This window comes from Aethalodelphis obliquidens, unplaced genomic scaffold, assembly GCF_003676395.1.
Source record: "Aethalodelphis obliquidens isolate GAN/ISIS:26980383/991018 unplaced genomic scaffold, ASM367639v1 scaffold3, whole genome shotgun sequence".
In the NCBI taxonomy this organism is placed as follows: domain Eukaryota; kingdom Metazoa; phylum Chordata; class Mammalia; order Artiodactyla; family Delphinidae; genus Aethalodelphis; species Aethalodelphis obliquidens.
In genome coordinates, this window is record NW_020837947.1 from 12,237,596 (window position 1) to 12,251,491 (window position 13,896).

The window sequence follows — 13,896 nt, forward strand, 5'->3', positions numbered from 1 at the left end:
ATATATATATTCTTTTTCAGATTCTTTTCCCTTATAGGTTATTACAAAATAATGAGTATAGTTTCCTGTGCTATACAGTGTACACTGAATTTAAAAGTTGAAAAAAAATCCACCGAAAAAGTTGAAAAAAAAGCCACCGAAAATCCCATAAAGAGAGAGTTAAAAATCTGTGTTAATCGGCTGCACTGTCTTCAGGGGAACTGCAGTTTTGCCCTCGAAGAAAGCAGGGGTGATGACTCAAGCTAAAAATCCCCCATCCAGGGGCCTGAAGCAGTCAGGCTGGGAGCAGCCTGGGTGCCTACATTACCATCTGTTTACAAGCCTTAAAGACCCAGGGTTCACTGTCAGTGTCCTTTGCTGCTTAAAATTGCAACAGAGGACTTTGCCGCAATGAAGATATTAGCGATTTATTTTCATATTTTTTCTTCATTTTGTTTGGAGGAAGGTGTAGGGGAAAATCATATTAGGTTTGAGATAAGGGAGACCAGGAGGACCTTTCTAGTGAAGAACTATTACGTGTTTGGAAATGCTAAGATGTTCATCTTGTTTCGGTTTGTGAACTGGAAGACGGCCTGTGTATTGGGAAAATTGGGGTGTTTCTTGACTTCTATTGGGAAAGGCAAGGGCATTTTTCCTCGGGCTGTGGTTCCAACACTCTGATTTCCATGTTTTTTTCCCATCGCTAACTATCTAATCTTGAGTGTTGGTGATAACCGTAGGTCACGCAGCCCAAATACGTGTTCTTTTGAGTGAATAAATTGTTTCAGTTTAACGCTAAAGAAACTGTGGCCCAGAGAGTTCCACGGCTAAGATGGAATGGCAGGACCCAGACTGGAATGGAATTCTCCAGACTCGCGTTTCTGGATGTTTCTGATTATACTGTTTTCCCAACCTTACCCGAATTGCCCTCTACCCCCAAATCCTATAAAACTTATTGGCCTTGTAGGTCCCACCCACCAGCATTAGTGTGGAGCGTCACTTGCCCGTCTGTACTGCCATCCAGGGCACTCAGTGAGCCTGGTTAACCATCTGTGATGCAGACTGAGTGTTGGCTTGTGGGGGTCCAGTGGGGAGGTGCTTTCCATCTAGCAGGGAGGTAGGTGGCAACACTGATTAGGATACCGTACTGTGTGGTGCATTCGATGATGGACATGTTTACAGGTCTAGGAGCCGTTCAGAGGAGCATAGAATGCATTGTGTGTGTGTGTGTGTGTGTGTGCGCACGCATGTAGTTTAGGGGGCAGTTTGCAGAGGGTTTTAAAGGATAAAGGGGCCTTTGCCAGCCAGATTGGGGTTGAAGATGGATTCCTCTAGGTGAAGAGATTTGGGAAACTAAAAACCAGTCCATTGGCAGTGCTGGAGGGTGAACTTGGTGGTAGGATCACGGCCCCCTGCTGACGTCTATAGGTTGTACTCACATCGTTCACCTGCTCCAACCTGTTTCAGAATGGAGAGAGGTGTTGAAAGTTCATCAGTGATCCTCTGTTTTCTTTCGGGCTAAAGAACATGAAATGTCTTTGAGTAGGTATGATGTGGAGAGGCGGTGACGAGTGTGGACTGCCAGTTGCCTGGAGGCTCTGTGACTCAGGTGTGATCAGGGAAGAAAGTTCAGGAATAGTGCTTTGCTTTGGACTCAGAAATATAAAGGCAACAGGTTCTGTCCGGAGCCTTCCTGCCCTTCCTCCATGGTGCCATTGGGGTGAAGGGGTGGAGGCAGGTTTACATGGTCAGCTTCTGGAACCAGACACAACTGCCTTTCAGTTTTCACGGCCTTGGAGGAAACAGATAATGAATGATAGGAAACAGCTGCTCCTAACGTGGCAGCCAGAAATGCAGCCTCATGGAGCAACGTGGTAATCACGAGAATATTAATGGAAAGTCCTCTCTGATTAAACACTGGGAGCTGTGGAATGTGGTTTGTTTTCATATATGTACCCCTCCCCCCATTGTCTTTCTGTTGTCTGCAGATTTTATTTTTATTTGTCCAATCATACAGAAATACTTTCTTGTAAAGTATTACAAGAAAGTTATCTAGAGTAATTAAAAAAATAGATAATTTTTAAAAATCTAATTTCCTGCTAAACCCTTCACTTTTTAATTTAATTTAATTTTTTAAATTTTTTAACATCTTTATTGGAGTATAATTGCTTAAAATGGTGTGTTAGTTTCTGCTTTATAATGAAGTGAATCAGTTATACATATACATATGTTCCCATATCTCTTTCCTCTTGCATCTCCCTCCCTCCCACCCTCCCTATCCCACCCCTCTCACAAAGCACCGAGCTGATCTCCCTTTGCTATGCGGCTGCTTCCCACTAGCTATCTATTTTACATTTGGTAGTGTATATATGTCCATGCCACTCTCTCACTTTGTCACAGCTTACCCTTCCCCCTCTCCATATCCTCAAGTCCATTCTCAAGTAGGTCTGTGTCTTTAGTCCCATCTTACCCCTAGGTTCTTCATGACCTTTTTTTTTTCTCTTAGATTCCATATGTATGTGTTAGCATATGGTATTTGTTTTTCTCTTTCTGACTTACTTCACTCTGTATGACAGACTCTAGGTCCATCCACCTCACTACAAATATCTCAATTTCATTTCTTTTTATGGCTGAGTAATATTCCATTGTATATATGTGCCACATCTTCTTTATCCATTCATCCGATGATGGACACTTAGGTTGCTTCCATGTCCTGGCTATTGTAAATAGTGCTGCAGTGAACATTGTGGTACATGACTCTTTATGAATTACGGTTTTCTCAGGGTATATGCCCAGCAGTGGGATTGCTGGGTCCTATGGTAGTTCTATTTTTAGTTTCTTAAGGAACCTCCCTACTGTTCTCCACAGTGGCTGTATCAATTTACATTCCCACCAACAGTGCAAGAGGGTTCCCTTTTCTCCACACCCTCTCCAGCATTTATTGTTTGTAGATTTTTTGATGATGGCCATTCTGACTGGTGTGAGATGATACCTCATTTAAACTCTTCACTTTTTTCAGAGTTGGGTGTGAGCACCTTCCAGAATCCTTCCTAGACATTTGCATACATGTTTATAGAGATTAATGTATAATTATTTTCATTTACATAAATGGATTCACATGTAGCTTGAATCTGATCCAAAGTTTCTTTTTAAGTTTCATACTGTCTTAAAGGTCTTTCCACATCACTCTATTTAGATAATCCTCAGCCATTGCAGAAGTAATTTTTTATACAATCAAACTTAATGACCTTTGTCAGTAATTCAGGAACGGCTGTATGGAAATGTGGGCGCCTCTGTGGAACAGGAGGGTGTGATGGTTTACGCACGCACATGGGTACCGAACAAGGATTCAGGATGTTTTACGGCAGACTGGCTGGCACCTGGCAAGATACCTTGGATCAGCCTGACAAGAGAGAACTGATCTCTTGCTCCGAGAGTTTATTACTGTGACACCAGCTCTGCTTCAAGCACACCTTTAGTCTTTTCTTGCCAGAATCATATTAAAGTGAGAGGTGGCCTGATATATAATCTTTGAGATCTCCGACTGAGGCATCAGGAGAATGTGGGACTTGAATCTTTCTCCAAAGCTTGCTTTATGAACTTGTAAAGCTTGTTTAAGAGAAGTTGACCCAAAAGACAAGCGGACTTTGAATTTTAACCCAGAGAAGTGGGACCCAGAATTGATGAGGGGGAACCCTTTGGAAGGAGAATTGGGACAGGTCATTGTTTTGACATATTCGTGGGCTGCTGACATGGGAAGCAGTCGGTGACATCTTGCTAAAGTTGTACATTTGAGCTTGCCAAACCCAAACAGACCACGGGCATTTGTGTCTGCTCCCCAAAGTGCAACAGCAGTTGTCCCAGGAGCTGTTGGAATGCCGTCGTTGTATCCTCGGTACACGTGGTTTAGACAAAAGGGGAAGACGCCTTCTCGGCTTGACAATTTGCCAACCACCTGCTATCATTCTTTTTCTTCAGTGCTTTGAAAGTGGCCAGAATCTGGTCATCAGGCCTCTTTTAAAAATAACAACGCAGGCACGTATAAAATCACAAAATCCAAAAAGCTGATGTAATTATAGAGGACACATGGCAATGGGTGCCTATTTTCCTCATTTCTTCTCTTGGAGGCATCGGGTCTCTTATATTTCACGTGGCCAGTTGCTGCCTTAAGGAGGGAAATTCTAGAGGAGAGATAGACTTTCAGGGAAAGTTCCTCAGATCTTTTACCGGAACGAACTGTTATCAAATAAGCATCAAAATGACCTTCAAATTTCTCGACGATGTGTGGCCATGTCGTGGCTTTATAAAGAAATTGTAATCTCTAGATAAAATGGCACGTGCGCAGTGAACTGTTTTAATCCGGCTTTCAGGGAGGTTGGGGTTTGTGGGAGATTAAGAGGCTGGGAACGTGGTATTTCTTCTGTTGGCTGTGAAATTGCTCTTTCCAGCTCCGTGGTGTCATGTCACTGTGGCTAATAGGGACAGGCTTACACATTTGTTTGTTTGTTTTTTTTTTCACCCACTGCCTTTCTTCACTTAAGCATCACTTAAACATCAGCCAGTTTGATCACATGGAGGACCAGTCAGGTCCTCAGCTCTGTTTCCCTGGCTCCATCCTGCTCTTGAGACCCTTCCACACTCGAGGGCATTACTTGCCTGGGGAGGTCGCACTGCAGGAAGGGAGCTTCCCATGCTGTCACATGCTGCCGGGAGAAGGTGGAGCCAGCCTGGGGCGGAGCAGAGAAGCCTGTGCAGAGTTCTCACTCCAGTGCTTTCTCTGGTGGGATAACCTTGCACACTTAGCCCTTCAGAGCTTCCTTCCTCATCTGCAAAACGGGGATCATAATCCGTCATGCGGTCCTTCTGAGAATTAATCAGACCCTGGGAGTGAGTGCCCAGCCCATGCTGGGGACTACAGAAAGGCCTAGGCAATGGTACTTGGGTGATTTCTTTCTTCCTTTCTTTTTCTTTCGTATTCCCTGTCCCGAAATGAGATGGTCCCAGCCCCGGACATTCTGGTGCTTGGTTCTCATTCACCAGGGATAACTTTCTTTTGTTGACAGTCAACAGAAAGAAAGTTGACTTCTCCAAAAATTACCCTTCTGGAGTTGCAGCCATTCTGCCATCTGTTTGCCTCCGTCCCACACCCTGACCTCCGCAGTGCAGTAAACCCCAGATCTGTGCAAGGGCAGAACTAGTTTTAACCACAGAGTGAAGGAGTCTGGGGGCTGGGAGAACCAACAATATAGAGTTACAGTGAGTTGCATGTACAGAATCTCAGATTACTTTGGCACAGGTTTTACATTTGAAAGTCTCTTCCAGGTGCTTCCTCTAGACTGAGGAAGTTAGAATTCCACAGAAAAGGACACTTCAATTTTTAAAAAGCCATTTTGAAATACGTGAACACAAACTTTTCGCAATAGGGATGGGTCGTTGCTGTAGTTGTGGGTTGTACATCTCCGTATTAATCTTCAGCAGGGGGCTCAATTTGTGTGGTGATCTCTGTCAGCCCCGGCTTGACTCATGCATTCCTCACCGCCACAGTAAGATCTGTGTTTATGTGAAATATGGAAACGATTTCTTCCCCCTCTTTCTTTTGTGCTTGAGTTGGGATGGAGCCGCTGAGTTGTTTTCCTTTGTTACTTTTAAAGGGTCTTCAGTTTCAGAGCTCCACTCGGGGCTTGAGCAGAACAGCAGAATAGCTGGCAGTGTGGCTTAGGCCAGTCCTCGTGAGATCTGGCTCTGAACCCAGCATCCTTACGTTGAAGCAGGAGGCTCTCCTTTCTAAAACTTTGGTTTGCCCAACCCTAAAAACCAAATGGAAACTAAAATAGGGTAGAGGAATTTTCACTGAACGAAGAGTTTTTTACCCTGAATTTGTCTTCTTTATCAAGACCCATATGTCTTGTGTCCTGCTCTCTGCCTTTTTTTTGTTTTTCCTTCTCCTCAACTGCTTGGGTACCGTGAGGATGGAGAAGGTGTAGGCCGAGTCATTAAAGGTCCAGAGTTTAATTGTACAAAAAGAAGAACCAAAAAAAAAAAAAAAAAAAAAGTGTGTGTTCCTCCCCATTTCTGAACAATTTATCCTCCTAAAAAAGAAAGTCTGGTGAAAAGGATCCCAGGCTATAAAAGAGAGGATTAGCTGCTTTCCTTGGGTCCAACACCACATTCTCACTGCATCGTTGGCAATCCTTGTAAAGTGTCTTGGCAGATAGCGGCTCTTCCTTCGCAGTGTAATGTTTTTCCAACTGCAGAGTTAGAGCTGCTTCATTGCCATGACGCATGGCTAGGTGTCAAGATCATTTTATGGGACGAAAAACCCAAAAAGACTTTTAAAACGTGCAGCTTTCGGGGAAAAAGAAAGTCCGTTTTACCAAGAGAGTTTTCAATAAAAGGGCATTCATGGGTTTATGCTTTCCTCATGGGCAGATCTTTTCAAAGATGGAAATTGTAGAAAGAGGACATACATTTCTTTCATGCATTACCTGAGTCCTTAAGGTACAGCTGTCTGGAAGGACCAGGTGCTGGGGATACAGGGATGAGTGTCACCCTCTGGCCTTTAAGTAGCTCCCTTTTACTCAGGAGCCAGAGACATGAGTCAAAATACCTGGTCCAGATGGCAGGAAGGAGTGGGTGATGAACTTGGCTGGGGTGGGAGGTGCTGGATGACCGGTGTCCAGAGACGGCCTCCTAAAGGAAGAGAAGCTTCAAGTGAATCTCGAAAGATCAGGAGGAATTTGCCGGATCAGAGAGGAGTGTGGTCGGCATTGCGGGCAGAAGAAGAACAAATGCAGAGGCTCAGATCTGTGAAGCAGCAGGGTGTTGGGAGAAGGAATCCCAGCCCAGGGAGGCCGGAGTAGTCGCACGCAGGAGGGAGAAAGCAGGGGAGGGGCGCGCCCAGGAAGCCCAGGGCCAACTTCCGGAGGCCTCTGCAGGTCGTAGGGTCGTGCTGTCGCCTTCAGGACTTTGCTCCCCTCATGTGAGAGGCCTTCTCTGACTAGGATCATTCTTATTTCCTTTCCCTGCTTTAGCCTTCTTCCTAGCACTTACCCCTGACCTGTTTTAGGCTTGTGAGTTTATTGTCTGGGCCCCGTTGTTAGAATGAAGACCCCAGGAGAGCAGGGACTTTCTTCTGGGTGGATGGCTGTGTCCCCAGTGCCTGGCATCAGTGATGTTATAGAGTTTGGCTTCATCCTCTGAGGGCTGGAGAACCACTGCAGATGCTAAATAGGGGTGGGAGTGGAGGTGGGGTCCCATGAGTCCATTGGGGTGTTAGGAAGCTCAATGTGAATGTCGCTATAGCCGATGACAGGTCTTTAGGAAGCGAGCTCCTTGGTGCATACGGGGGGCAGGAGAAGGAAGGAGGTACTGATCTTACTCCTTGGCTACCTTGGATGGTGCCCAGCTTTGCCGACCTGGTTAATTATCAGTAGCCAGTGTCAATCTCATTTTATGGCACATGTTTGGAAACTTTGCTAAACATTACAGAGACGCTCCGAGAATCTTTTTTCCCTATTCTACAAACCCAGTAGCTGCCCAGGCATTCCAGCAGATGTCACGATGTCATATGTGATAATCATTTTCTTCATTTATTGCTACTTCCATGATAGATTTGAGAAATCTTAATGAATGATCTTTCTTTGCAATGCATTGAATGCTTTGATATAAAATGGATTCTTTATGTAAAAATAGGTTTAATAGTTTCAAGATGGCTGACCTCATAGCTGTTTGGGTCACACTAGTTAGGTTGTCTGGAAGGTTAAAAATGAGATAAGAAAGTGGACATTCTGCAGTTCTTCTGAGAGAATTGATATGATGTATCATCCTGTTGGCTGGGCTTGAGGACGGAATGAACAGTTCCCCATATATAACTTTTCCTGGTAACTGAACTTCATCACTTTAAGACCTGGATACTTAAAATTTTTCTCTTCAATTTTGGATGGCAATCTTTCTAAAATTATTTACTTTCTTGTGCTCATAAGCAGAGTGAACTCAACATTCCTTTCTTGGGAAAGAAAGAATTTTGCACAATGATTGAAGTATGTGATAATGTATTGGCACTTTGGAGTGTCTTGCCAAGTGACCCCAGAATGCCATGTTTTCAACATTACTGCCCTTAGTTTTTAGGTAGTGGGTGCTTCTAGCAGCATACCCACGTGTGCCTTTCTTGAATTTACTCAACTTGTCTCTTGAAGCCTGGGAAACAAGATAGCTTACCCGCTTTGTAAAATGAGAGTAAGGGGGGAGACTGAGAAGGCCTGTGTAAGTCAAGTGAACGGATTTTATTGCACAGGCTTTATTATATCTTTAACATTTCAAAGAAAGAGGACTCATTTTGTATTTTTCAAGTCTTCCTAACATTAAACTATCCGTATCTGAAAAAAAAAAAAGATTAGAATATCTCCCCTTCTACTGTCAATGATGCTGGCTTTGCGAAGGGAAAGAAGAATCCCCAAGCCTCTTATAGTGTCTGTCCAGAGGCCTCCTCTCTTCCCTTTGGGTCCAGGGTGTATGAGGTGAGGTCACTGGAGGTGTTCCTATACTAAAGTTTGTTTGTCATCATCTTTGATTACTTACTGGGCATCTGTCGTATGTAAGGCACTGGGAACAACACAGGGAGTGCCTTCTTCCTAGAAATTTAAATCCTAGTTTGGAAGAGGAAGTAGTGGAAGAGAAACAACTACAGTACTTGGATTTTGTCAGGGGATGCAGCAGCGTAGTACACCCCTAGAAAGTCCAGGGCTGAACAAGAGTCCTTTCTCCAGAGGGTTGACCTTTGACTGAGAATACAGACAACCCAGATGGAACCGAGGGGAATGAGGCAGCCCCAGGGAAGGCCCAGTAGCAGAATCAGCCGTGTCCATCTGTGGGGTGGCACATCATGGCCAGATCAGCATGTTGTCTGCACGTGCCAGGAGAGCGGGGTGGACAGCAAGGGCCACGGGAGTTGGGGTAGGTGATCACGTCCACGTGGGGAGGAGGGTGATTCATGAAAACCGCATGGAATGGGAGGGTGACTGTTGGATCTCGTTGAATGAGTACAATTGCTGAATTGCAGAAGGGGAGAGAAGGCTGGCCAAGAGGAGAAGACTGCCTGGGATGGGGGGTGGGGGGTGCCGAAAGGCCAGGTGTGTGTTATAACTCTGTTCTGCTCTCTTCCCGAGAAGAAGACTTCTTTCTCTGAGCCTCCCAGTGGGAAGACAATGGGTTCTGGAGTTGGATGAACTGGTCTCCAGACCAGTTCTACCACTTTCTAGTTGTGTCATCCTCAGCAGCTTTCTTACTCCCTGTAACATCAGCTTCCTCCTAAAAGGAAGGGAGATAATAAGACCGATCTATGGACTCCTCGGAAGAATGACCGATCTGTGGACTCCTCGGAAGAATACATGAGAGTTATATTTGACCATGCGCTATATAAACATAGCGTGTGCTCAGTCATTGGTAATTTCCTCGGGCCAGCCCTTCCTCAGGGCCTTGAGCTCCTGATGCCCACAGGCTGTGTCCGCTTACTAACTCAATTAGAGGTACAGTTCAACTCAGATACAGATCTGAGTTGAGGTACAGATCTCAATTGTTTGCCCTTCCCTGTTGCTGTTTCTATCTGGTTAGCGTTTGAATTCTTACAGTTAACCCAGCTCAAACCCTTGGGTGTCGTCTTTGGTTAACTTTTGCCTTTCATGTGACGTTTCTAGTCCGTCATCTGATCCTGTCCGTTTCTTTCTCTTGCGATGTTATCGTCTCCGTCTCCGGGGGGCTCACACCATGTCGTGAACGGATTGCTCAGAAGCTTTCTGACTTTGGTCAGCCCTCTCCAGCTTGCACATTCTTTAGATACCACTGAACACCTCTGTCCTTCCATAATCCTTTGATTTGGCCGTACCTTTTCCATCTAACCTTGTTTTTCGTTAGTTCTTAGAGTAATAACAGACACATTTACTTATGCTGCGTGTGTGCCAGGTATGTGTTAAGGACTTTATTTATATTAGACCATTTTCTTTATTTCAGCCCCCAACGTTGCACAGTTAATCAGTGTTTGAACCCAGGCAATCTGGATTCACTCTTTTCTTGTTGTTTTTTGCTGCAGCAGGTGGCATGCGGGATCTTAGTTCCCCGATTGGGGATCAAACCTGCGCCCCCTGCAGTGGAAGCTTGGAGTCCTAACCCCTGGTCCACCAGGGAAGTCCTCAGAGCCTGCACTCTTCAGACCTGTGTATCTTCATTGGCTTCCATCCGTATAAACTCCTAGAGAGCAGGGGCCATGTGACTTATCACTGCTCCCCATGCTCCGTGCCTTGTCCGGACATACAGTAGACACCACTGAATGCGTTCTCTGCATAATTTCCTCATTCCTTCTCTGGGCCCTAGTTCACGCCGTTCTCTCCCAGCATCATGGCGGGAGGTTCAGGAAGGGGTCGGTGGTCTGATATGAACTCATACAACCTGGGTTCATATCTCAGACATTTACCCACTATTTCACCTTGGTTGGGTCACTTCTCTGAAGCCACAGTTTTCCTCTACAAAATGGGGATAATAGTAACGCCACCTCATAAAGTTTACACGAAGAATCAATGAAGTAACGTGTGTCAAATGCTTTAGTCCTGTGCCTGCACGTGGAAAAGGGTCCATAAACGTCAGCTCTTGTAAGCAGTAGAATTATGCCCTCCCCTGCCTCTTTCAAGTCACTTTTGTCTTTCTTTTAGGCCTATCTCAACTCGCATCATCTATCTGACACTTGTGTAACTTCTTCAGCTCACAAAGAACCAGACACTTGCTTCTTTTTGACCATTTATTAGCTGCGTGACTTTGAGCATGTTACTACATTGTACAAGTCTCAGTTGTATTATGGTGATAAAAAAGGGTTTTCTTTGTGTGGAGTAAAGAAGGAGTATGTGACACATTGTAAGCACTCAGTTAATTTTAGTTTTCTTGCCTTTTTTTCCCTCCCTCGTCACCAACTCCTCCTCTACCGACAGACCAGCACGCCCCCATAAAGGCTCATTGACAGACTCAAGTCCTAACTTCGTTGTTTGGAAGTTACATGGAAGAAAGGGAGGCTTCTACTGTATGGAAAGGACTGGATTGAGGTCCAGTAGCAGGAAACTCTAAGTTGAAGAACCCTTGCCCTGTGCCCTTTGGTCTTGTTGAAATGTACTCTTGGTGGTCCCTTATAAACATAACCAAGTTTTACACTGTGTAACAAAATTTTGACATCCTTTGGACTCATTAATTCAACAAATGATTCTTTTTTTTTTTTTGTGGTACGCGGGCCTCTCACTGTTGTGGCCTCTCCCGTTGCGGAGCACAGGCTCCGGACGTGCAGGCTCCGTGGCCATGGCTCACGGGCCCAGCCGCTCCGCGGCATGTGGGATCTTCCCGGACCGGGGCACGAACCCGTGTCCCCTGCATCGGCAGGCGGACTCTCAACCACTGCGCCACCAGGGAAACCCAACAAATGATTCTTGAATACCTACTTTGTGCCAAGAACCGTCCTAGCTGTCGAGGGTATGATGATGGACAAAACCAACCTGGTTTTCGTCTTCACAGAGCTTGTCCTGCCGGGGAGACAGACACCAGCCATGCAAATATTACATTATAAAGCTGGATGTGTTATGAGGGGAAAGCAAAGGTGCTAGGAGATACATGCTAAGGGGATTTAGTGTTGAAGGCCTGGGAAATGTTCCCAGTGAAAGGGATGTTTGAGCTGAGATCTGAGGGCTGAGTACGAGAGCCCAAGGAAGGAGGCAAGGGAAACCTTCAGATTTAATACTCACTCTTACTCTCTTAATGTAAGATGCTATTTAGTGTTCTGTGAAACTTGGATGATGACAGATGATAATTAGTTTGCAAACCTGGGGGCGCCTAAATATGCTGTCACTGACTGTTTTTACCTCACTTGTGCGTAAATAGTGTGTGTGTCGGGCTGGGAGAGGGAGGCTGAATGTACTTGAGCACAGTCAGGCGTCGTGTTTTCATTACACTCGGGGCCAATGCTGTCAGTCAGGCTCACCCAGGCACTTTGTCACGTTGCGGGTCGCGCTGTCTGGGCTTGTCTGCTCAAGGGCAGGCGCTCTTTATTTTAATTTGTATTACGTATATTTGCTCTGTAAGTTGTTGTTTGTTGGAACTTGGAGAGCCAGGTGCTGGCAGCTAGAGTATGGGCCAACTTTTTGGAAATTTGAACGAAGTTTGTTAACACAAAGAAGGGACACCCTTCAGCCAAGTGTAACGGGCTACTAAAATACGATAGCTGTGAAGGAACAGTCCTTTAAACCCCTCCCCGCTGCTTCCCCTAGTATAATCATCTCAATGGAACCCATTTTCTGACCTCTTTCAGGAAAGGTATTTCCTGAAACATTACAGCAGAGTTTTGCAAAGTGATGAGCCCATGATAGTATTAGAGATGATTTTAGACTGCCTGACTAGGTCAAGGGAAGACTGTGTTTGTAGCTAGCCTTTCTTCAACACCTGTCACTTGTGATTTCCCTTTTGACATCAAGAAGCAGGCCCTAAGACATTAATAACTTTGCTTTGTTTTCATTATACTTATGTTTATGATACTTTCTGTGTATGGCAAGTGATACTAATTTATAGCAGTGATTTACAGACTTTTTCAAAAATGATGTTAAAAATGAATTGATTTTTAAAAAAATAAAGCACATAATAGTAGAAATGACACTCAGAGTTGACAAAATCATTGAGGTGGTTCTTGAATGACTGAAGTTTGGGAACACTGCCTTGGTGTAATCTGGACTTTTTTCCTGCTATCTGGCATTTGTATTCTGGTTCTGAGGGCCTATAAAAATTGGGTGTTAAAATCTGATGACACGATAAAATATTATGTTACTCTCACTGTGGCTCTAATCAAAAGGATGGATAGTAGTAAGTGTTGGTGAGGATATGGAGAGGTTGGAACCCTCATAAATTGAGAGTAGGAATGGAAAACGGTGCAATTTTTTTGGGAAACAGTTTGACAGTTCCTCACAAAGTTAAAACATAGAGTTACCTTATGATCCAACAAATTCACTCCTAGGTATATACTCAAGAGAATTGAAAACCTATGTTCAGGTAAACACCTGTACCCGAATGCCTATTGCAGCGTTCTTCATAATGGCCCAAAAGTAGAAACAACCCATACATCCATCAGCTGATGAATGGATTAAAATGTAGAGTGTATCTATCCATACAGATATTATTCAGCCATAAAAAGGAATGAAGTATTGAGTCATGCTGCAACATGGATAAACCTTGGAAACGTTATGCTAAGTGAAATAAGCCAGACACAAAAGGTTACGTCTTGTAGTGTTCCATTTACAGGAAATGTCCAGAACAGGCATATCAATAGAGGTAGAATGTAGATTAGTGACTGCAAGGGTTGGGTGGAGAGGGAATGGAGAGTGGCTGCCAGTGGGTATGGGGTTTCTTTTTTGGGTGATGGAAATGTTCTCAAATTAGATGGTGGTCACACAACCTTTTTTTTTTTTTTTTTTTAATAAACAGCTCAAATTTATTTCTCACGGTTCTGGAGGCCATACGTCCAAGTTCAAGGTGCCGGCATGGTTGGGTGAGGGTCCTCTTCTGAGTTGCAGACTTTTCTTTGTATCCTCACAAGGTTGAGGGACAAGCTATTAAATATACTAAAAATCACTGAATCGTACACTTTTAAAATTAGGATATAATTCCTAATACCATAGGATTTATGGTACGTGAATTGTATCTTAATAATAAAATTGGGCAGCATAAAAAAGGGTAGCTGTCCATATGAAGGCTTTACGTGGCGGTGTTCACTACTACTGCTGCCGGTAGAATGACATTGCCCCTCTGTTATTAGGATTATGCTTTTCCCAGTGGTGCCCACGTGGCCTTTGGAGCCAGAATCCTAACACAGACCAACATGGGTAAGTTCTAACATGCTGTGCA

General features: G+C 44.5%; 1 protein-coding gene across 5 annotated transcripts in view; it reads left to right on the plus strand.

The window, feature by feature from the left end:
- CNKSR3 (CNKSR family member 3) overlaps positions 1-13,896 on the plus strand; it is a 101,486-nt gene that overhangs the window by 24,276 nt on the left and 63,314 nt on the right. The window lies entirely within an intron of this gene.